The 22,039-nt window shown below is 35.9% G+C and overlaps 1 protein-coding gene across 6 annotated transcripts in view; it reads left to right on the forward strand.

The window, feature by feature from the left end:
• The window catches only part of CCSER1 (coiled-coil serine rich protein 1), a 685,984-nt gene that overhangs the window by 238,904 nt on the left and 425,041 nt on the right, over window positions 1–22,039 (forward strand). The gene's annotated exons all lie outside the window — the stretch shown is intronic.

A 22,039-nucleotide genomic window follows, 5' to 3' on the forward strand; every position in this document is an offset into this window, starting at 1 on the left:
TGCTTGAAATGGCTAGAAAGAGTGGGAGGTTTAAATAGACTTTGTGCTGCTTGTGCTGAGGAAAGTTCAATGCTGTAATGGATTATGTAAATAAAGTAATATAGATAGTGTTTCAATAGGGAGGTGACGAAGTCTAATAATTGTAAAATGCTGTCAATTTTTTTTGCAAAAAGACAAGTTCGCAAAGTAATTCTACTTTGTTTCATAAATATACTGGGTCTTGAGGTGAGATAGTTGTGCAGATTGTGCTTATATCAACTGAGGTGCAAAGAAGCAGTAAAATTCATACCCTCATTTTTATTTTAGCAGCGTACATTAACACTATCAAGATTTTAGTCCTTATGGAAGAAATATTTACAAAAGTAATATTTGTAAAAATATTACAAAAATATTTGTAAATGCAAGGAGTGAAGAAATTATTATTGTATAGTAATAAATTGAGACCGATTACCTCATCAAAATAGTATTTTTAGACAAATCAATTTTCACTTAACAGCTCTCAGAGAACTGTTATTACACGTCTGCTTACTGAGCAATCTTGTGCAATGTGAGCAAATCTGCATTCTTGTGCAGCACTCTTCTCAAAAATATGATACAGATCTTGTTTTTTGCTCCAGTGAATGAGCCAGACCAGGTCAATGTTGATGGTTAATGTTAAACTTGTGTTTATTAAGTTGTGTCAGAGCACAGCTTTGCATGCATGCAGGGAAACCATGCATCTCTGTGGAATGGTTACATACATATATCTTTGGTGTAGTTTTGTACCTGTGAAATATATGTGTGTGTGGAGAAGCCATGGAAAGTGCACGGTACTTTATCCCAACATTCCCTAAATGATGAAGTCTTTTGGGTTCCTATTTGCTTGCCACAGTTTTCAAAATCCATGTAACACCCTAGGCTGCTGAGGGCTTAATGATCTCCTGCTACTTGTGCTATTAGGCAGTTCCAGCCGGATTCATTTGCAGATTCCAGTACTCTTTGCTGAGGAGTAAGCCCTGGGGGCTTTAGTTGCACTGCAAGAAATTAAAGCTATAGCTTTGTAGTTGTGCTTGTCAGTTTGTTTTCTTTTATCTAAATAGTCAGGGTCAGACCACAAGTACAGACTAGAACAGAAACTTCCCAGTTTATTTGGGTGAGACCAAATACAAATTCGAGTCAGTGGCTTGAAGGGAATTTGCCAAAATTGCAAATGAGATCTGTTATAAACTATTGAAGTCATTGCTGTTGAAAAGGTCTGTAGCCTTTTGCAGAGGTCAGTGAGGGCTACAAGCACTGAACGCGTTTGGATTCAATCAAAATTTCTTAATAAATATGTCACAGAAAGCAGGAAAGTGTGAGAAGAAAGAATTTCCCTATTATCTTCTCTAAAATATCCGTCTAACTAAACATCAGTAGGATGACACACCTACTGTATATATTTCTACTTCTTATCTAGAAATAAGGTCATATTCTTATGAAACATGAGAGGGATTTAGTCATATAAATAAATCAAAGCACACTTAAATAATTTTCATTGAATAGTCTTAGCTATAGCTTTTAAGTTAAGAAATAGTTTTCCTGTTTCTTTTTAATACTTTGTTCTCTGCTTCAACAAAATAGAAAAGTCTTTCATAAATTAAACCATTTGGAGACTTTTTTCCTGTGTACATACAAGATTACTGAATATTGATGAAATTTTATATTAGAGGTTACAACCTCAAAATCCAGCACAATTTCCTTCTAGATCAAAAACCTGACAACCAATCTGCTTTTCTTCCAGTTTACAGATTATTGTTTTATTTTGTTTCTACTCATGCTGATGTAAAACCCTGATGTGTTGATTTTCACTCTTACTGTATTTTACAAAATAAGGCAAGGCCAACCATACAAATAATGAAAATGTCCATTCTGGTCATATAGTAATGATATTTAATAATTCATAGATTCTCCTAGCAGGCTGGGATCAGCAGGTCATGATGTCTGACCTCTTCTGAAAAATAAGCACAAGAATTTCATTCAGGAAGTCTTTCTCTAGGAATATTACAGCTATGAAATAATATGTCACTCATGATATAATATAATATACGAATTTGCTACTTCAACCCAGATGGATCAGATCACTTTTCTTTATGTAATGAATGTGAAATAGGTAAAATTTATTCCAAGTATTAGGAAGCTTGGACCTTATTTGGGGTAAAATGCGCGCTGTGAAGGGCTTGAGGATACTTAGCAATATAATTAGCATACTAAGGGAGAAAGTGCTAGGAGAGGTTGCAGATCACTAGTAATGGTGTCAAGGGTTAAAATTTCTCAAGCACTTTTTAGTAACAATCCTAGTTTCAGGAGTATCTTACACACCTTCTAATTCTCTCTCATCATCTAATTGTTTTAAATCATAGAATATAGTACTTAATTACTTAAGACACCTTCTAAAGTTTACCTGTCATTTCTTAGACTATTCTCTAGGAGTTTTGAAGATTACAGGTGGTCAGATCCTATATTTTGTGTGCTTCTAAAAGAAAAGGATACAGAACTAAAGTGCTTTTTGTAATAATTTTACTATAGCGGTTCTAGCACAGGAGATTGCCCTCTCCCCTGCTTTTCACCATTTCATGGAGCAAGACAAACTTCCAACTTTCTTTCATTTAGATAGACCACCAGAAAAAATAGTTAGAAAGATATTTATTTATTTATTTATGAATACTGTGAATAGCGCAACCTCAATACATACAGAGCTTTATTATTATTACTTTTTCTCGGGCTGTGCCTTATACATTTAGCAAATGTTCTCTCATGCTATGTATTCCTGTCTCATCTGAGCCTTGCTTTATCCCATTTCCCACCTATGCCAAAGCAAAGGCTGCAGAACACACTTTTTGGAGTTCTGTGGCTGAATGTCTGCTGTGGATCAAGTGTTCTTTGAATTTGAATCTGAGGTGGACTATCTAATTTAATCTTGGGGGTATCACATAACTATTGGTTCATAAAAAATATTTTACTTAACTTTCAGCATGAGTTTCAGCTGCACACATGTAATTTGCACATAGTAATGTGTTTGAAACCTTAAGACGACTAAAATAATATTTCCTTGTTTAGAGTATTACAAATATACAAGAAAGAGATGGATTTCTGATGAATTTCTAGTTTTGCTTGTGTTAGGAAGATAACTTCAGGCTTCACAATACTATAAACATTTTTGTGACTGATAAATGAATGAGGTATTGCAACAAGAAGATTAATTACCTAAAAATATAGCACTATATGCTTGTTTTTGGACTGTTTGGTCTCTGTTGATGTCAGTATAACCTCTATTCAAGTTTTGAACTTTTTCCCTAAGAAGCACTGTTTGGACCTTGATATTAAGATCCTAAACATAAAGATGTTATTTTTTGTAGGTGATTAAATCCAAAGAAAACATGAATTTCTAGAAAATAAAAAATAAACAAGAGAAGCAAACAAAAAGCACTTTTGTCTATATTTCTGTAACTACTTCCCAGATTCTGTCATTGTGTGAATGCAGTACTGAATCAGTTACCTGCTTTGGTTGCCTCATTGTGTAAGCATACTTTAGAAAATTCTTGGCTACTCTCATTTACTCTTTCTTTTCCCTTTGTCTCCAAAACCAAGGACTTTGCAGCATAGGCTCCCTTCCACCTGTGTCAGTGACTGAATTTTGAAACAACTCTTTCATGCTCATGTTTTTTCAAAAATGCTGCTACCAGCTAGAACTTACTCACTGATATGCTGATACATGCCTTGGAAATACGGGAAGTAGCAAGAACGGTTGAGGTATGCTTCCATTCAAGTCTGGAAACTAGTTTTGCATTATATGATTATTGACAGGTATTTTAGAGGCAGTAAGGGGATTAGGCATTTGGCTCCAAATGAAAACAGCAGAAGCTGGTACAGAATCCTGGAATATCAGAGCCTATGTGAATTCTACTTTGTTAGTATGTTTTGAGTTGCTATTGTCAGTCAGACTGTTATCTTACTCTATCATCTTCTTCATCTTAACAATTTTTCTTCGATTATTTATGAAATTACTATTTTCATACCTGTTGCTGTTCTCCAATACATTGTATTCCTGTCTTTTTAAACTTCAGCTAATTTCTACCTCTTAAAGTCTGTATTTGTGACAAATAACATGGTTGAGTTTATGTACTGCAAACATAAAAGTGCAAAAATGTACTTATATAAATATCTTAGAACAGGGGCTTAGCTTTTACCAGAAATGATCTCATAAGTAGCCTGTACTTTTCTTGATGGATGCTAGGTTTCACATTGGGATATGATTATATGAACAAGATAACCAATTGTCTCACATAAAAGCAAACATTCACTTTAAAATATACATATTTACCTGAAATCTGTTTGAGGCTTTTTCCTGAAGAGAACTGGAATACATAACAAAGTAGTGATGTGTTCATGCATTTGAGTAGCCTTATCTTCTCTAGCGTCAAGTACTTTTTCCTTGTTGTTATTCCTCTGGTGGTATACATGCACTGAACTGTAATCTCATTGATTCAACAACTATTTTTTTTACCTGTATGGTTCCATGTACACTTTTGTGTATTAAAAGCCATGTATGCCTAAAAGTACAGAAGTAATACAATCTGTTCTGCCACACAGGTTTTAAAAGGGATAACGTTACACTGCCTGTCGCCTGTCACCTTTGTGAAGTATTGTTCTGCCAGTAGCCATTGATTTTTGTGAATCATTTGGGGCTTATGGAGAGTAGTGAGTTGGAAAATGTCAAGACACCAATCATAAAGTGTTATGTTGTAGTTCTGTTCACAACTAGTAATCATTTTTACTAATAAAACATTTTTACTGTGTACTCTTATACTGCTGTCAACTGTCGAAAGGCCTGACTATAGAACATCATCTGAACATAGACTGGGCACACTGTATCAACAAGTCTACGCCTGTTTTCAACTAGCCCATATAGCCAAAGAAATGGTTGTGATTTTCCTTTTTGAAAGGACTTAGGCTATAAATATGCATTTAAACATGCTGATGAAAATCTGGAAGCATGTGAGGGAAAAAAAAGGAAAAGGTAAGGGATTTCAATGGGTAACACAAATTTGAATTCTGGTGGTATTGTTACTACTTATATCCCAGCAATGAGAGTTTTCAGAGTACGGTGCTAAAGCATCATTAGTTCAGAAAAAAAGAAACCAAGAAACCACAATAGTAATGTAAATGATGATAATTTTTAGGGAGAGATAAGGGAATCTAGTTTGGGTTTTCATGTTAACTAGTGTACATTTTTCTTTTTATCTTTTTATTTTTTTGCTTGGTATGTCTATCGTGTAAATGGAGTGATAGTTAAAACAGTATTTTAGGTATTTTAGGCCACTCCTCAATGCTTTTTCGCTCTGTAAAGGCTTTAGTATCAAGTAGTAGTATCAAGTTGTATCAAGTTATTAGGCTTGAGTCCTTAATGAGACAATGTTCCAGTGGCAAAATCCCTGCAGCAAGACCGAACGGTATCTCACTTAACTGTAGTTACCTCATCAACTTTTATAGAGTTGCAAAAGCAGATTGGTCCATTTATCTTCATAGATCTCTAGACACCATTAAATTGGGCTTGATTGTTATTTTTTAAATGAATGTAGTGATAAGTAGAAACACAGATTTTTTTTTTATTTTTATTTTTTCAGAATCCTTCAGCTAGTAAGTTCTAAGAAGCATCTGTATTGGCAATCCTAATGATGTGTAGTGTCATACTCTGTATTTGATAGGAAATGCTACTATAATTTCTAATTTCCCTTTCACTGTTCCCAAAAGACAAAAAGCAAGGACTCAGAAGAGTAGAAGAGTAGTGAGTTTAATAAAAACAAGATTACTCAAATTAATATTAGCTTTGTAGTTTGTATGTGTTTAAGACCGTACAATAGAGAAAATAATAATGATAAAAAGCATATAAGTTGTTTGTTATCGTTAATTCTTTTAAACGTTTTTTTTTTTTTAAGCCTGTTGTTATTAGTCTGTAGTTGAGGAAGATGTATTGTTCCGTCTTTGAGAACAAGGACTTGGTGTCTAAAGGTACTGTGAACGTGAAGAAGACAAGAGGGAGAGGTATTTGACAATTCATTCAGAGGGGAGATGGAATACATCTGTGATGGAAAGAATTAGTTGATGGTAAGGGTTTTCTAAATGCTGGAAATAACTCTCTTACAAGCATTACACTTTTACATTATTTTCTGAATGTATTTTAAAATCTTTTTTGGAACATGACAATTCATTTAGTAGATGTCATTTTTAAGGTTCAAAAAGCTTGGCATATAAAATTCAGCTTGGACTGGAAAATCTAGAGCAGCTTTTCTGGCAGATGCTCCCAGCAACATCACGGAAAACTTCCATACTATAGGTGATGAGGTTTTAACACAGTTGTCTTAGTGCTAGATTAATTTGTAGACACTATCATCTAGTCATTTGGCATTATGGCAAGTTGAGAAAGAAGGAATTAAGTTCATGTGAACAAGTATATACATTTTAACAAAAGGATCTAAGTTTGAGCAGATACAGCATGAACCTACTTACCTACTTTTGCAGCAGCAATCTAGGTTGTTTTCTTGACAAGGACGTAGAGTTCTATTTTATTTATTTATTTTACATTGTGAAAGTCTTGAGAGAAGACTATGCATTAACCATTGAATCAGTGATAATGTTCAGGTTAAATGTGCTGTTTGGTTTTCATGGAGAGTTCCTGCCAGTAGTGGAAACAGAAGGCAAAGGTTATGTACCTCATTCTCAAACCAGACTTCTCAGAGACTATGGACAAGCCAGTTCTTCTGTACACATCTTCTTCAGGAATGTTAGGAAGAATGAAAATACCTGCTCATGGTCTTTAAAAGAAAAATGCTTATTTAATAAGATATTTAGGTTTCACTTAACCTTTCCCACTGATTTCTGGAGTCCTTAATTGTTGATATCACGATAGTATATGATTTGTCTTAGTGCTGTTATCTGTCACATAATAATGCTTATCAAGTGGGAGCCTTTTTTTGCCTGGGATGTAACTTCTTGAAGATTTACTCTTTGACTTTTTCTATGCTCCTGGAAAGCAAATACATGATCTCTGCAACTGCTGTCATTTGGAAATGATGACTTGCAATTCTTTCAGTCTGAGGACATTTTTTTTTTTGTTGTTCTTTTACTATAACAGGTCATTCACAGAGCTCCTTATCAGAGATTACAACCTAGCTGTGCTAGTATGAAATAAGTGTAAAAGATTAAGATAGAGCACTTCATCTAAAGAGTTTGCAACAAGGAGGATATATGCTGGGACTGTAGCTTGGGCAGGTGTTCCTGGGCTAGCTTCAAACCACTCAGCTCAGTGACCTGTCTGGCTACCACACCTGGGGTCTCACACTGGGAGTAGGAAATATACCTCCCATATTAGTTCCACCTGGTGTTGTGTGCATGGTCCATTTTCTTTTTAACACTGATTTCTCCAGTTCATTCTGTTAAAGATAGTTCCCTAGGTATTTACTCAGTTTTGGTGTTTTGCAGCCCGTGCTAAGCTCTGTATTTACCTTGTCTAAAACTTGACATACATATACATAACCAAGATTTCATTTCTGTGAAGTAATTTCCTGTTAAAACCTTTGTGTTAGTTGCATAGTTTTACTGTGATGTATTAATGCCATGTTGCTTCTAAGACAAGTAGTTTTTTCAGACTAGAGTGAAATGAATGGATTTGTTGTAAGTCGGCGTGCATGACAAAGGATACAAAATGAATTGCAGTCTCTTTTGGTTTTGAACTGTGAAGTCTAGAGATGTTTGAACAGTATTTGTTAAACATTTTAGGAAAAACATTGCATACTCTATTGCAAATATATTGCTGATATTTTTCAGAGTTTAAGGATATTTAACACCACTTACATTTGGGTGCATACTATTTTGTAGAGTCATGCAGAACATAGAAGAGAACTATTGCTTTTCTACAGAATTGACAAACCACCCACAGACCTGAATAGATTGGATTTATGTAATAAATAGTAGGAATAGTATTTATGATACCAGAGTCGGAAAAAAAAATGTATAGGAAGAAATCCATTCTGTTAATCAAATTCAGACAGTGACTGGGGAGATGTATGTACCTGAATATTTTTACAGAATGTAAATAGGACTTTCAGGCACTTCTAGCATTCACAAAATCTTTGTCAAATTTGTGGTGCTCAAGTTTATGCCTCTGGGCCTGCTCAAAACCAGTTAGTTTTGACAGGAATTGCTCTACATCTGGCTTGTTTTTCATTTCCTTTGAGGTTCACTGAATTGACATTGCCCTGACTTCCTTACCTGTGGAACCAGCTGTTATGAAGATGCTAGATGTGTTCTTTCAGAGAGTCACTGACAAAATACTAAGGAGCAGTTTCAGTAGATTCTTTCTTACTACCATCTCTTTAAACTTGACAGATGTATTTCTAACAGTTTCTTTATTCAGTGTTCTGGTAGTCAGATAATATTTTCATTTGTACATACTGGTTTTCTGCTGGACAAAAGGCCATAACTGACCTGACAGAAAACTTTGGAAAAGATGAATCACGGGCTTCTGCCCTATCCAGGCAGTCAACGCTGTAGAAGCTAGCCTAGGAAACCTCCATTTCAGTCCTTCTGGCATAGTGAACGTGAAACCTGACATCCAAGGAGAACTCCTTGACTTAAGTCAGTGTTGTGAGAATATTTCATTCCCATCTGTTCAAGCTCTTCTGTTTAAAATGGTCAGAAAATCAGTGGAGCATTCAACACTTCCTGAAAGATTCCCTGTAGCTTTGTGGTTGAATCATGAAGAAGAGTAAAAACATGTAGGTCAAAACTGTCAGGCTGTGGAGGGATGGCAGAGGGACTTCAAAATGTTCTATGTAAGTTCTTACAATTAGGCTTTGGAACAGAGGCATAGCACCTCATGGATTACTCTGTCAGCTGATATGTGCAAGTATTTCATGTTCCTCTAATGATTTAAAGTGTGTTCTACCTTAGCATGAATTTCACAAAAGAAGCTATCTAAATGAGTGTCTTCCAGATAGGAAGAGCTGATTTTTGTTGTTACCGTGATATGTGCAGCTTAGGATCACCATCTGTACTCTTTTGCTACCTCACATAAATTATCAGTTGTTTAATTTAGTATTTTTCTCAGGTCATTTGTTTCCACATACGGAGGTAGCAGCTTTACCAGTAGATAACAGAAAGTTATTAACTTGTTTCCTCTTACATTCCCACAACCACATGCTACTATTTCTTACAATAACCTTGGCTCCAGTAATGTGTCCCTTTGTGGGATCTTTGTAGTATGTTGTGTAATTATCCTGTGACTACAAAATGAATGTAGACTGGCATTGCATTATCCTGCTAATCTAATGTGGTGATTGGAGTGTTGTTTGTATGATACCTTCCCACATTTCTCATCTGATACGATTCAGTTTGAAATGAACTATTTCCTTTTTCTACAACGCTGATGGATTCTGCTCCACTACACAACAGTGTAGTAGTGTAGTAGGGAGTAGGCAAATGTCTGTAAAAGTGCTAAAACATGAGTGTTAAAATGGAAGGAAACAGTATTAACTTCAAGGCGTTAAGGAAATACTACGAGCAGCAGAGTCAACAAAAATCTAAATATTCTTGGGATTTCATTTCAGTGGTTTTAATATGGCAGTTCAAAATAATATTTTTTTCTGAAATGTTTTAACATAATATGACTACAGGCCATATTTTAAAGGTACTTTTTCAGGTCATTTTTAAAGGTACTGAAAAAAAAAAGACAAAAGAAACCACAGCAAACAGGTTTATTTTATTTTTAGTTATGTATTTGTTACACATTTGCTGTATTCTGAATACAATAGCCTTTTTTTGTAAATTCCAAAGTAAATTAAATGTAGCATAGATCGTTCAAAAAAAAAAAAAAAAAGGAGGCTGAAAACTAAAATGTAAAACTAAAAAACATATCCACCATGGGCATTTAAATTCTTGTTGTTGGTGTTTGGGTCTTCTTTCAAGATTATTCCCCTAATAGGGTATCTGCAAGAAGATGGTAGAAAACAGAATTTGTCATCCATGGGAAAATTTAGTGGCAACACTCCTGTATATAGATCTTTTTCATGTGTTGTGTTTTGAAGTAAATGTCCAAATTTTTGGTAATGCAAATCAGCCTCTTGAAATCAAAATGTATGGAGTTTAGCTAATAAAACCATTTGAGAGTCTGATGTTGCTTTTCAAGATGTTCTTCATTATTCATTAAAAGATTCAGTCATAATTGTTAAGACAGAGATTTTTAGTGATTGTTAAAAATACAATAGTTTCTGGAAGATGGAAAGATGAGAAAAGATAAGACAGTACCATTAACAGATGGAAATCTATACATAGATAAAACTTTCTGATAACTGAAGTGGAATAGAGGTAATATATGCCCCTAATATTTTCCCATATTTAACAGTAGTGATTACAAATTCTTTGGTGTGTCTTGGAAAAGGTCAGCATGTAGCTTATCTTTTGTTGCACTGAGACACATTTCATACCATGAGAATAGTGTTCAATCTGTCTTCTCTTATGGTGCTCTGAAGAACTTCAATAAAATGAAGATTGTATCTGTCAGAGATGAAGGGAATGCTTTTATGGATCAGTGTAATCAGTGCATTGGTTTATGAACCCAAAGTCCTTTAGATGGTGCCACAAATATTTATGATGTCCTTGAGCATTTGATTTTACACTGGATCTGTAAATTAGCAGAAAGATGTGTAAAAATTCATACAGTCAGACAGTTCCCTCATGGCTACACACACACACAGTAGCTCAGGAGCATAAATTATTCCTGCTGAGGTCAATCATAATTTATGCTATTTTGCCTCTGCATCTGCTATTCCGAGGAAGAATATAAAGAACATTTGCATTTGAAGAAAATTTTCCCTCTCATCATATCAAACTTCATCCACTTTAGGAAACCTGTTGCTATAAATGATAATCTGAAGAACTTCAGCTGAAATTGGCAGGTCACAGAGGAAAAATGCTTCAGCTGGTGTTTTTGAAAAAGCTGAAAAAAATGACCACAGCCTTGACAAGTGAACCTTAGAGATCTGCAGACATGTTGTTATTGAGGATTTTTACTGTGGATTTCACTGTGTAAAAATGTAAAGCAAAAATACATGATGGCAAAAGATTATTTTTTGTTTTTCCAGTGCCACATTAAAAATGTAGAGACAAAAATTGCAAAACAAAACACCTAAATTACGGTTTCTAGAGCAACTTGAGTACAATTCTGTTGCATTAAAAATTTCCCGTTGATAGCTGAGTGGAGTTAAAAGACCTGCTTATGACTTTGAGAGTTTTAAGTGGAGTTGAGACCCTCCTCCATTTGCATTTGATAGTTCTTGAATTGGGTCTTGTTCTTTGAAAAAGCTAGGTAGCTTTTGGCAGAGAAGCCATTTAATGATATCATTATTCTGAAGGCTTTTTACTGTTCTTTGGGCTGTAATATTCCAGATTTAGTGAAGGTCCATGTAATTTGCAAACACCGCCTACTTGGTGGGTTTCATTGAAATGATAACGTACTTCCCATTTTCAATGATGTGGTATAAAGTTTAATGACAGAATTGCTAAAAAAAAAAAAAAAAAAAACCAAAAACTTATTACTATGATTCTGCTGAGTAATTGTTGTTCAAAGGTACTGAATAGTCTAGGCATCTTTTTATTCTACCTAAATATTGTTAAAAATGAGGTGATGACATTTTCTGCAGCAACATGCCTGGTGTTGAATTTCTCTTTGGTGTAGTCAAGGAGCCTGTACAAAGGATATGTTTTGTACTCACCTCATAAGGAGACAGAGTACTGCAGAAGCGCAGTTGCACTGCTGAAGTACACGTGGGAGTCCTGCTTCCGGAGATTAACCCCAGGAGAGGATGTGAGAGCAACAGAAAATTTCTATTCTTTTGGAAGCCCTCGGACATTCCTTTACTGGGATGCCTGCTACTGAATCATGTGTACTGTACCAACCTACAATGCCACAATCAGAAAGTTTTTGAGTCTTTTTATTTACATTCATGGCAATCCATTTTATCAAGTATTTCTATCTAATAGTTTTAGGTTTACTACCATCCCTGACAGTATGAGCAACTCTAAGCAGCTCAAGTAACATTACTTGGAACAGGAACGACAGTAGAAACTGAGCATCCAAATTCTTTTCTAGTATAAATTTATTGGGCTGAGACATCATTAATTTCTGTAGGCTACATCATTAGATCATCAAGGTCTTAAGTGTTTTTTTTGTCATTTTCAGTAACTCGAAATATAACTGTTCAGACAAAATGTCTTCATTTTGTCTTCAAAATGTCTGCTTTTATATCTTCAAAGTGAATTATAAGTGAATGGACAAGGCTAGTTAATGTTTGTAAACAGAGACCAAGGTGTCAGCAGTCTCTATGACTGTAAGTACATAAGAATTTCTTTTCTTTCCCTAGAAGCAACTGGTAAGTGATACATCCTGAAATAATACAGTGAATCTAAAATACAATGAAAACAAAAACAAACAAACAAACAAAAAACAAAGATAAAACAAAAAAAGCTCACAAAATGAGTATTTATGTTTGAAACTGATAGGTAACTTTTAGCAGATGGACTGATGGCTAAAAGTATGAAAGGATGTGATGTTTTGATGCCTGTATCCCATGGCCTTTTAACACATCAAGGACTAAGTTCCTTTAAGCTGTAGTCAGTGCCACACACACTTAAAAACAGACACAGACCTATATGATAATTTTTATACAAGCCATTAGGATGAATTTTTGCAAAGTGCCAGGAGGTGTAGTCTGAAAAGTCTAATTTAAAACAGCTAGGACTAGCTAATGCTGATTTAAACTAACTAAAATCCTGACAGTGTACTGCCAGGAGAAAGAAGCATGTACAAAAATCCTAGGTTTATATTCCAATCTTATTCCTTCATATGCTGAGGAATTAATTCTCTGATAATTAATCTCTCAGGAATTTCTTTTTTTTTTCCAATATATGATTGTAAAAGCAGAATAATCATTAGGGAAAAAAAAATCCAAGTCAACTCAACCTTTATAAGACATAGGGTCTTGTATTTTGGTGCCAGAAATTGCTTCTGATTTCATGGTGACAATGAATACATTTTACAGCTTCTCTTTTGTGTAGTTGTAACATTTTAAGTATGTTTTTTAAGCTGATTAGTGTCATCACGGGGCACTTGCAGGGCAAGCAGGCGATCAGGCCCAGTCAGCATGGGTTTATGAAAGGCAGGTCCTGCTTAACTAACATGATCTCCTTCTGTGACAAAGCAACGCGCTTGGTGGGTGAGGGAAAGGCTGTGGATGTGATCTACCTTGACTTCAGTAAGGCTTTTGACACTGTTTCCCACAGCATTCTCCTCAAGAAACTGGCTGCTCGTGGCTTGCTCCTCAAGAAACTTGGCTGCTCTTTAATATCTTTATTGATGATCTGGATGAGGGGATCGAGTGCACCCTCAGTAAGTTTGCAGATGACACCAAGTTAGGTGCGTGTGTCGATCTGCTCGAGGGCAGGAAGGCTCTGCAGGAGGATCTGGATAGGCTGGACCGATGGGCTGAGGCCAACTGTATGGAGTTCAACAAGGCCAAGTGCCGGGTCCTGCACCTGGGGCACAACAACCCCAAGCAGCGCTACAGGCTGGGAGATGAGTGGTTGGAAAGTTGCCTGGCCGAGAAGGACCTGGGAGTATTGGTGGATAGTCGGCTGAATATGAGCCAGCAGTGTGCTCAGGTGGCCACGAAGGCCAACGGCATCCTGGCTTGCATAAGAAGCAGTGTGGCCAGCAGGTCTAGGGAGGTGATTGTCCCCCTGTACTCAGCTCTCTGTATTCAGTTTTGGGCCCCTCGCTACAAGAAGGACATGGAGGTACTCGAGCGAGTCCAGAGAAGGGCAACGAAGCTGGTGAGGGGTGTGGAGAACAAGTCTTAGGAGGAGCGGCTGAGGGAGCTGGGGTTGTTCAGCCTGGAGAAGAGGAGGTTCAGGGGCGACCTTATCGCACTCTACAGGTACCTTGAAGGAGGCTGTAGCGAGGTGGGGGGGTTGGTCTGTTCTTCTACGTGCCTGGTGACAGGACAAGGGGGAATGGGCTAAAGTTGCGCCAGGGGAGGTTTAGGTTGGATATTAGGAAGAACTTCTTTACCGAAAGTGTTGTTAGGCACTGGAATGGGCTGCCCAGGGAAGTGATGGAGTCACCATCCCTGGAGGTCTTTAAAAGATGCATAGATGTAGAGCTTAGTGATATGGTTTAGTGGAGGACTTGTTAGTGTTAGGTCCGAGGTTGGACTCGGTGATCTTGGAGGTCTCTTCCAACCTAGATGATTCTGTGATTTTTTGTAATATACCTGAAGTACATCAAAATATACTCCCTAACGAATACCTAAAAATACCTGAAGTATTTTAGGTGTATATGTTGATAATATCTTGCATGGATTAAAGAGCTTGATGAAATTATAATTTCAGTAACCCATTGCCTGCAATTCTATGCTTTGTTTTATTTGGTTGAGTAATCTGTTTTTTATTTTTTATCTTTTTTTTTTTTTTGTATGTCTAACATGAATAAAACTAAGAGATAAGAACTGTAGTATTACCGGTACTCATTCAAGAAAGTAAAGTAAGACTGCTAGACTGCTTCTACCAAACAGAATTTCCTGTCTTTGTCTATTACAGCTTTATGATGGTTTTATCTAAGTTCCAAGTATTACATATTATATAGAATAATAACTCAAAAAACAGGATTGGTTTAAGCTTTTTTTTATTAATTTCAACTCTTCCTGATATTTATCACTAAATAAAGATTGTCTGTGCAACCATTACGAGGAAAAGAAACTCATTTTTCTTTATATCACTTCCAAACTAAAGATTTGCGTGTGACCAAAGTGGCCAATTTAGAAAAATGTTAAAAGTTTACTTAAAATTCACATTTGTAGTCTTATCTCCAGTCTCCTTTTTTTTTTTTTGTTTCTTGTTTGTTTCTAAAGAACAGGAAGAAAAAAAATTATCAGTTTAAATTATTAAAATTCACCTTTTTGATACACAGTATGACTGGTGGTTTATATTAGCAGTGGGCTTTGTTCATTTGAATTCAATGAAGAACACATTTCCTCGTTAAATTTTTATTTTAATATCTAGCTCCCAAAGCTTATTTAATGTCAACCTACAAAGAAAAAAAAAAAGAAAAGAGAAAGAGGCAGTTAGCTTTTCTTGTCTCTCTTTTGCTTTAGCCTGGTTTTTATTGTCTAGTTAGTTCTCCTAGGCAGCATACGCCATACTTTATTCTAAAAACTATTTTATGGCAAGCTTTTCTCTTTTTTTCTTTCTTTCTTTCTTTTTTTTATTTTTATTTTTTTTTAGCAAGTTTATTTGGCAGCAAAAGGAATTGTGAAGATTTCTCTCATATTTATTTTGCTATGTTGATGTGCTATCTCAGGGCAAGGAATGCTAGTAGTAGAAAATATGAAGTGCTGGAAGTATATGAGGATGCCAAAGTTGTCATTATGTTTAATGAACACGAATGAATGTTGGTCATTTTACTTTTACATATGAATTGTTTCATATTAATACTTATAATCAGGAAACTGTGCTTAATTTCCCTTTATGAAGAAGTTAGGCAGCCTGACATCAATGTTGTGAAGTGCTCAGCAACTCCAAGAAATACTGAAGGCTTTAAGCTGTGGAAACAATCTTTGTGATATAATTATCATTTCTGTACAAGCTCTAATGAAGAGAGACAATATATATATATATATTTATAAACTTCTATTTTATTTTTAAAAGGCAGTTCGTCTGAAGAAGTGCCATTTACTGCAGAATGCCAAAACAAAAGAATGCAAATTATACCAGAGTTTACCATTTTCAGCATGAATGTTGTTATTGCTTATAGAATGAAAATTTTTCTATTTGCACTCATTTTTACATTTATTTGTGATGTTCAGCATTTTTTTTAAATTTCATTGTCTTTATAAATAATAAACAAAACAACGTGCTTTCTATTCTGTACTCTAATTGAGTATAGCATATAATAGCATCTATTATAATACATTATGTGAATTCATTACATGAATTTCTTCAAATGTTATATACTATATTCCACTATTTCAAGAGGTGCATTGGAACAAAAAATGTATATTTTACTAGCTTTAGGCTCTCTTTGGAAAGAAGAAGAAGAAATAATTATGCATTTGAGTACTGTGGCCTGGAATCATTTTTAATTTTTTCTTGGACCTAGAAAAGAAAACTTAATTCACAAGCATAAATTGTTGCTTCTTTTTACTGCAGTTCCTTAAACCTGAGTTCTAAATATCATTTTTTATGCTCTTCTTGCTACATTCAGCCCTTAATGTTCAGTCTTTGTCTGTATAACATCTAGGTATTTAGCATTTTGAATCTCAATAGAAATGAAGTGCTAAAGACAAATGTCTTTAGATTATTTTTATTTACAAGGTTAATAAAAATCTTCACCAAACCTTAACTGCATATTAAAAAATAATAGTTGTTTGTTTGTTTGTTTACAAACTCTGTAAGGCTTACAAAAGTCAAAAGAGTAGCAGAAAAATTTGGGGCTCTTTCAGAATAATGTGCAATAACTTTGCTATTTTATACAAGACATACCTTTTCACAAAAAGAAAACTCTTTTATTCTTTTTAACAATTCATGCACTTAAAATCTTTTGTTTGTTGTTTTTAAACCAGGAATGCCAAAATCCATATGGTGCTTTCCAGGCTGCTCATCCTTCTGACTTGGAAAGTAAAATGTGTCCTCTTTCAGTTCACCCCCAGACAGATGGAACAGGGTGATCCCAGCTTTGCAAAGCCATCATTATTTATCATTCCTTTGAATGCTTGTGCCTTTGGTACTTTCCTAAAGCAATGATTTTACTAATAGCAAATCAAAATCGCGGTATAATTTTAGCATTACGTTTTCTGACCTTTTTTGGTGATCACACAGGAGTTGTAGTGCCATGTCTTCTGCAGAGTAGATAAGTTAACATGACTGTAGCCTTTTACTGTGCTAATAAAAATGATATGCCACCATAGATTTCTAGCTGTGAAACATTTGGCTTTATATCATCATTTACGTGAAGATTTTTTAAAATGAAAATGAATCATGATTCAGCCATTTGGCGTAATTAGTGTTGTTTGTGTAAGATTATGAAAAAATTAGTCTAAATTAGATAGGCATTAAGCTTGCATTTTGAAGGGTCTTTGTTTTTGTTGCCATACAGGCATGAGTCAGAAATAGTGTCAGGCAATTTAATTCAAATTTTTATTACTTCCTGATAAGCAGCTGAAGAACTTAAACTATTCTATAATATTGGTTCTTATGTTACTATTCAGTGCTATTTTCTCATGGACTGTTGATGAAATTCACATAGTGCTTCTTTTAGGATTGCTTGCTGTTTAATTCCATTATAGAAAGGCACTTGATGCTATTTAAGAAATAGCAGAAGAGCACTTTTTGTACCGTATGGCACTTAAAATCAAAAATGAGCTCTGTAAGAAGTGCAAGACCCTTTCAGGCTTTAATCTCATTTGTTTCCCCTGCCAGTTTTAATGTCATGAATTTTCTGTAGTTGAATTTTATTCTCTGTGCTAGGGGCTAGTAAATCTTTTCCATTCACTATAAATAGGTTGGTAAGTAGACAGTCAATGTTTGAACCTACTTTTTCCCCCTTTTCACACATGACAAAAGACAGCAGCTCCTTGCAGCCATAATCAGTGTAAGATAAAATTAAAACAATCTCCTTTTGTACTGGGTCTGGCTGGGATGTTAACTTTCCCTGCAGCAGCCCATACAGTGCTGTGCTCTGCACTTGTAGCTAGAACAGCAGTGGTATCACACCAGTGTTGTGTCTGCTGCTGAGCAGTGCTGGCACAGCATCAGGACTCTCTCTAACCCTCCTAGGGGGTGGGCAGAAAAGTGAGAAAGAAACATCACCAGGGTAGCTGACCTAAACCAATCAAAGAGATATTCCATACCATATGGTGTCACACTCAGCAATAAAAGGTGGAAAAAGGAAGAGGGGAGGGGTGGGCTCTCGTTGCGAAAACGTCTGTCCTCCCAAACACCAGCTATGTGAGTTGAGGCCCTGCTTCAAGGACATGGTCAAGCATTGCCCATTTGTGGGAAGCAGAGAGTAATTTCTTTCCTCTGCACTTCCACATAGCTTTTACTTGTTTTGTTTTGTTTTTTTTTCCCTTTCCCCCTCCCTTTTTCCCTTTCCCTTTTTCCCTTTAGTTAAATTGTTTAATTAATAATAATCTTTCCTTAATAATTTTTTTCCCCTTTAATTAAATTATCCTTATCTCAACTCGTGAGTTGTTCTTTCCTTTACTTCTTCCCCTCCTCTTCTAAGGAGGGGGAGTGAGAGAGTGGTTGTGGTGTTCAGCCACCTAGCACGGTAAAACCACCACACCTTTCTAGAACTTCTAAACGTTGCATACCACACCTAGGTGTGTTGAATGATTTGCATTATATACTATACTTAACATTGTTGTTGGAAGCATTGCCCAGCTTGGCAAGGGTACGTGGCCATGTCGGTTGACATAAGAGTGCTCTGTAGAAAATAAGTACATGGCCTTCATTCTAGGCCATAGACTTTGACAAACTACATTACATATGCAAAACTAAATATTGTCTGCATGTCATTTGGTGAAAACCCAGTCTCTTGACCAGTGACAGGAAGGGAACAGATTGTGTTGATAATTTTTGTAATGGAAGTTTCCTGTGCCTTTTAACCGATGAGTGAAAGGTAATGTTAAGAGAATGCACTGTGCCACATCAGTAGTCACAGCCCAGTTGAGTACTAGGGAACCCAGCACAGCAAGACTTTAATTGCACCTAGTGGTTGTTAAAAGTCTGCTTTTACCCCATACTTACTGCAGCTGTTTTTTGTTCATTGTTTGAATTGCCTGTTATAGCAGAGACTTGAACTCAGTAACTGTTGTGTTACTACCATGTCTGATTTTTCTGTATAAGGAGTCTTAATAGAATTTACAAGAAGTGAAATCATTACATTGTTTTGTTTGTGGGTCCACGTGTGTTGCAATTTTGAAAAGCCACGACTGTGACGAAATCTGTAAGATGTATATTACTGGCATATGACATAATATCTATCCAACTAGACTTCAGTGGAATTACTTCTGACTGAATTTCATGCGATATTAGACACGATTCTGAGTTAGCCACAATACAAAAGAGTGAAACAACTAATCTCATGTGAACAGATTAATAAAAACAACTGGAAGGCCAGAACAGGTTGATTAGGTTTATAATAATGAGGTTACAATCTGTGGTTGCGTGTTTTAAGAGCCATCTTTCTAATTCATTATAGCTGTTTCAAATCAACAGCAAGAAATTCCTTCTGTTCAGAATTACGGATCATAGAATTAGTTAGAAAAGACCTCCAAGATCATCTGGTCTAACCATCTTCCTACCACCTCTGTCACCCACTAAACCATGTCCCTAAGCTCCATGTCCAACCCTTCCTTAAACACCCCCAGGGGACGGGGACTCCACCACTTCTGTGGGTAACCCATTCCAATGCCTGACTGCTCTTTATGAGAGGGAATTTCTCCTCATTTCCAGCCTGAATCTCCCCTGGCACAACTTGAGGCCATTCCCTCTAGTCCTATCACTAGTTACCTGTGAGAAGAGACCGACCCCCAGCTCCCCACACCTTCCTCTCAGGTAGTTGTAGAGAGCAATAAGGTCTCCCCTGAGCCTCCTCTTCTCTGGTTCCCTCAGCCGCTCCTCACAGGACTTGTGCTTCCAGGCCCTTTTTAGCCCTTCTCTGGACATGCTCCAGGGCCTTGATGTTGTACTGAGATGCCCAGAACTGAACACAGTACTCGAGGTGCGGCCTCACCAGAGCCGAGTACAAAGGGACAATCACCTCCCTGCTCCTGCTGGCTACAACATTTCTGACACAAGCTAGGATGCTGTTGGCCTTCTTGGCCACCTGAGCACACTGCTGGCTCATGTTCAGGTGAGCATTGACAAACATCCCCAGATCCTTTTCCTCTGCACAGCTTGAGAAATAGTGGTTTGTCATTTACAAAGTAAAGAAAAAATAAAGAACTGTTTTGTACTACTTCATTAGTCCTTTTACAGGGATTTACAGTTTTACACATTGACATCTAAAAGAAATCTTTAAAGACATTTACATAACTCATTTCCATTTTTAATAAAAATTAGTAGTAGCCTTTGCAAATCATCCCCTCTTACATTAACAGTAAGTTAAGAGGGAAATACACTGATAGCTGAGCTTCAGAAGAAGTTTTTATAACTGTGGTATCCCAGATGCTTTGGCTTTATTAACAATAATTATCACCCTTCTTTTCTATTTTTATTTTGGTTCACCTAGAAGTGTCTGTTTCCTGCTGAAGACTAATAGCAATTAGATTGGACGCCAGATCATAGCATCCTAATTTGCCCACATCATCTCATGGAGTCTGCCTTTTGGTGCACTCTCATGTGTTTATCCTGAGTAACCCTTAAAAGGATGCAGGATTTATAAGTGATAGTGAATGTTATACTGAGAAAAAAACAAAAAAAAAGGTGAAGTTAAAAATCAAAGAAGATATCTGTTCGATAAGTCAGGTTGAATCAAGAAAGATCAATTGATATTACTTACGACTAAGAGACTGGGTTTTTTTGGTATGTATACAATACCTCCCTAAATGGGCTCCTGCCTGCAGCTCACAACTCACTGAGCTGTCCTAGAAGAAATAGTAAATATTAATGAAATGAAAAAAAAATATATATATATATTACTTAGGAGAAAGATTGTGATAATGCTAGGGCAAAACTGTTTCACTTACAGAGTTTATTTACTGGCTATGATTCATAATCCTCTAGCTGGTGGTGGGGAAAATATTAACCATCCATGACATGCCATTCAAGAAAAAAAAAAAGAAACAAAGGTCAAAAGTCAGGAAAGAATCCTTAGGGAATAGCTAATTGAATTCTGCTGTTGGACCATAGTCCTGTTGGAACATAGCCTGGAATTTAATTCAATCTTCTGTTTGGTGGTGTAAACCTTCTTGGAAAGAAAGAGTGTTAATTGAAGGGTCTTTTGTTTGTTTTGTTTTGCTTTCCTGACATACAGTATTACTACAAAACTGATCTCCAGCAATGTATGTTTTTGTTGTTGTTGTTTTTGTCTTTATTCCTTGTTTACACCATGTACCCATTGCTTAATTACACAAAAGTTTCTATTTCAAGACAGGTCATTTAAAACTTTTAACCGAACAATAGGAGAATATTTTTTCTCCTGGGAAGGGAGTAGTTGTGTAAATTTTAACTCTTATTAATACATTAACAATACACGTATAATCAACAACAGTGGATGCATTTAAAATACAAGTAGGGAAAAACTGTTGAAACTTCTGCTATTTTAATGCATATAGAAACCTACTTCTGATCTTTTTTTTATTTGTATTTTTTCAGAAATTATGTTATTGTAGGCATCTCTTTATAAATTGATGTGTAGGTTTCTTTGTTTAGATTAGTTTTTCTTTTCTATTTCAAGATAAATTGCTGAACTTTTGAAATGTGAAATTGCAAGGTAGTGTTAGAAAGCACTTTTTATTGAAGCTCTGTAAAATCTCTCCTCTGTGACATTATTGATACTAATATATAAACCAGAAAAGTAAGAGGAGTTGATCAACAAACAGCTAGAAGCTATAGTGAAATGTTGCAGTAAATATCACCGTTAGTATTTTGAACTGGCATCAGACCAAAATGAGTGGTCTTTCTTTTTTGTCTGAAAACATCTCACTGGGGAACACTGGTTACACGACAGTCACAAATCAGTCTTAAATTGATGCTCTTTCTCAGTGCAGTTGTAAAAATTAGCTACTGATAAAGTAATTATTTAAAATTAATATAGAACTGTTCATCTAAATTGATCATAAAACATTTATGTCCCTGAGGAATCCTGCTGGCCAGTGCTCCCAGGTTGAAAGATACTTCTATTTATCTGGGCACATGTCTCCAGGCTTGAAAGCTGTGCACATTTTGGTATTTAGGGGAAAAAAAT

This window comes from Anser cygnoides, chromosome 4 (genome assembly GCF_040182565.1).
Source record: "Anser cygnoides isolate HZ-2024a breed goose chromosome 4, Taihu_goose_T2T_genome, whole genome shotgun sequence".
NCBI lineage: Eukaryota > Metazoa > Chordata > Aves > Anseriformes > Anatidae > Anser > Anser cygnoides.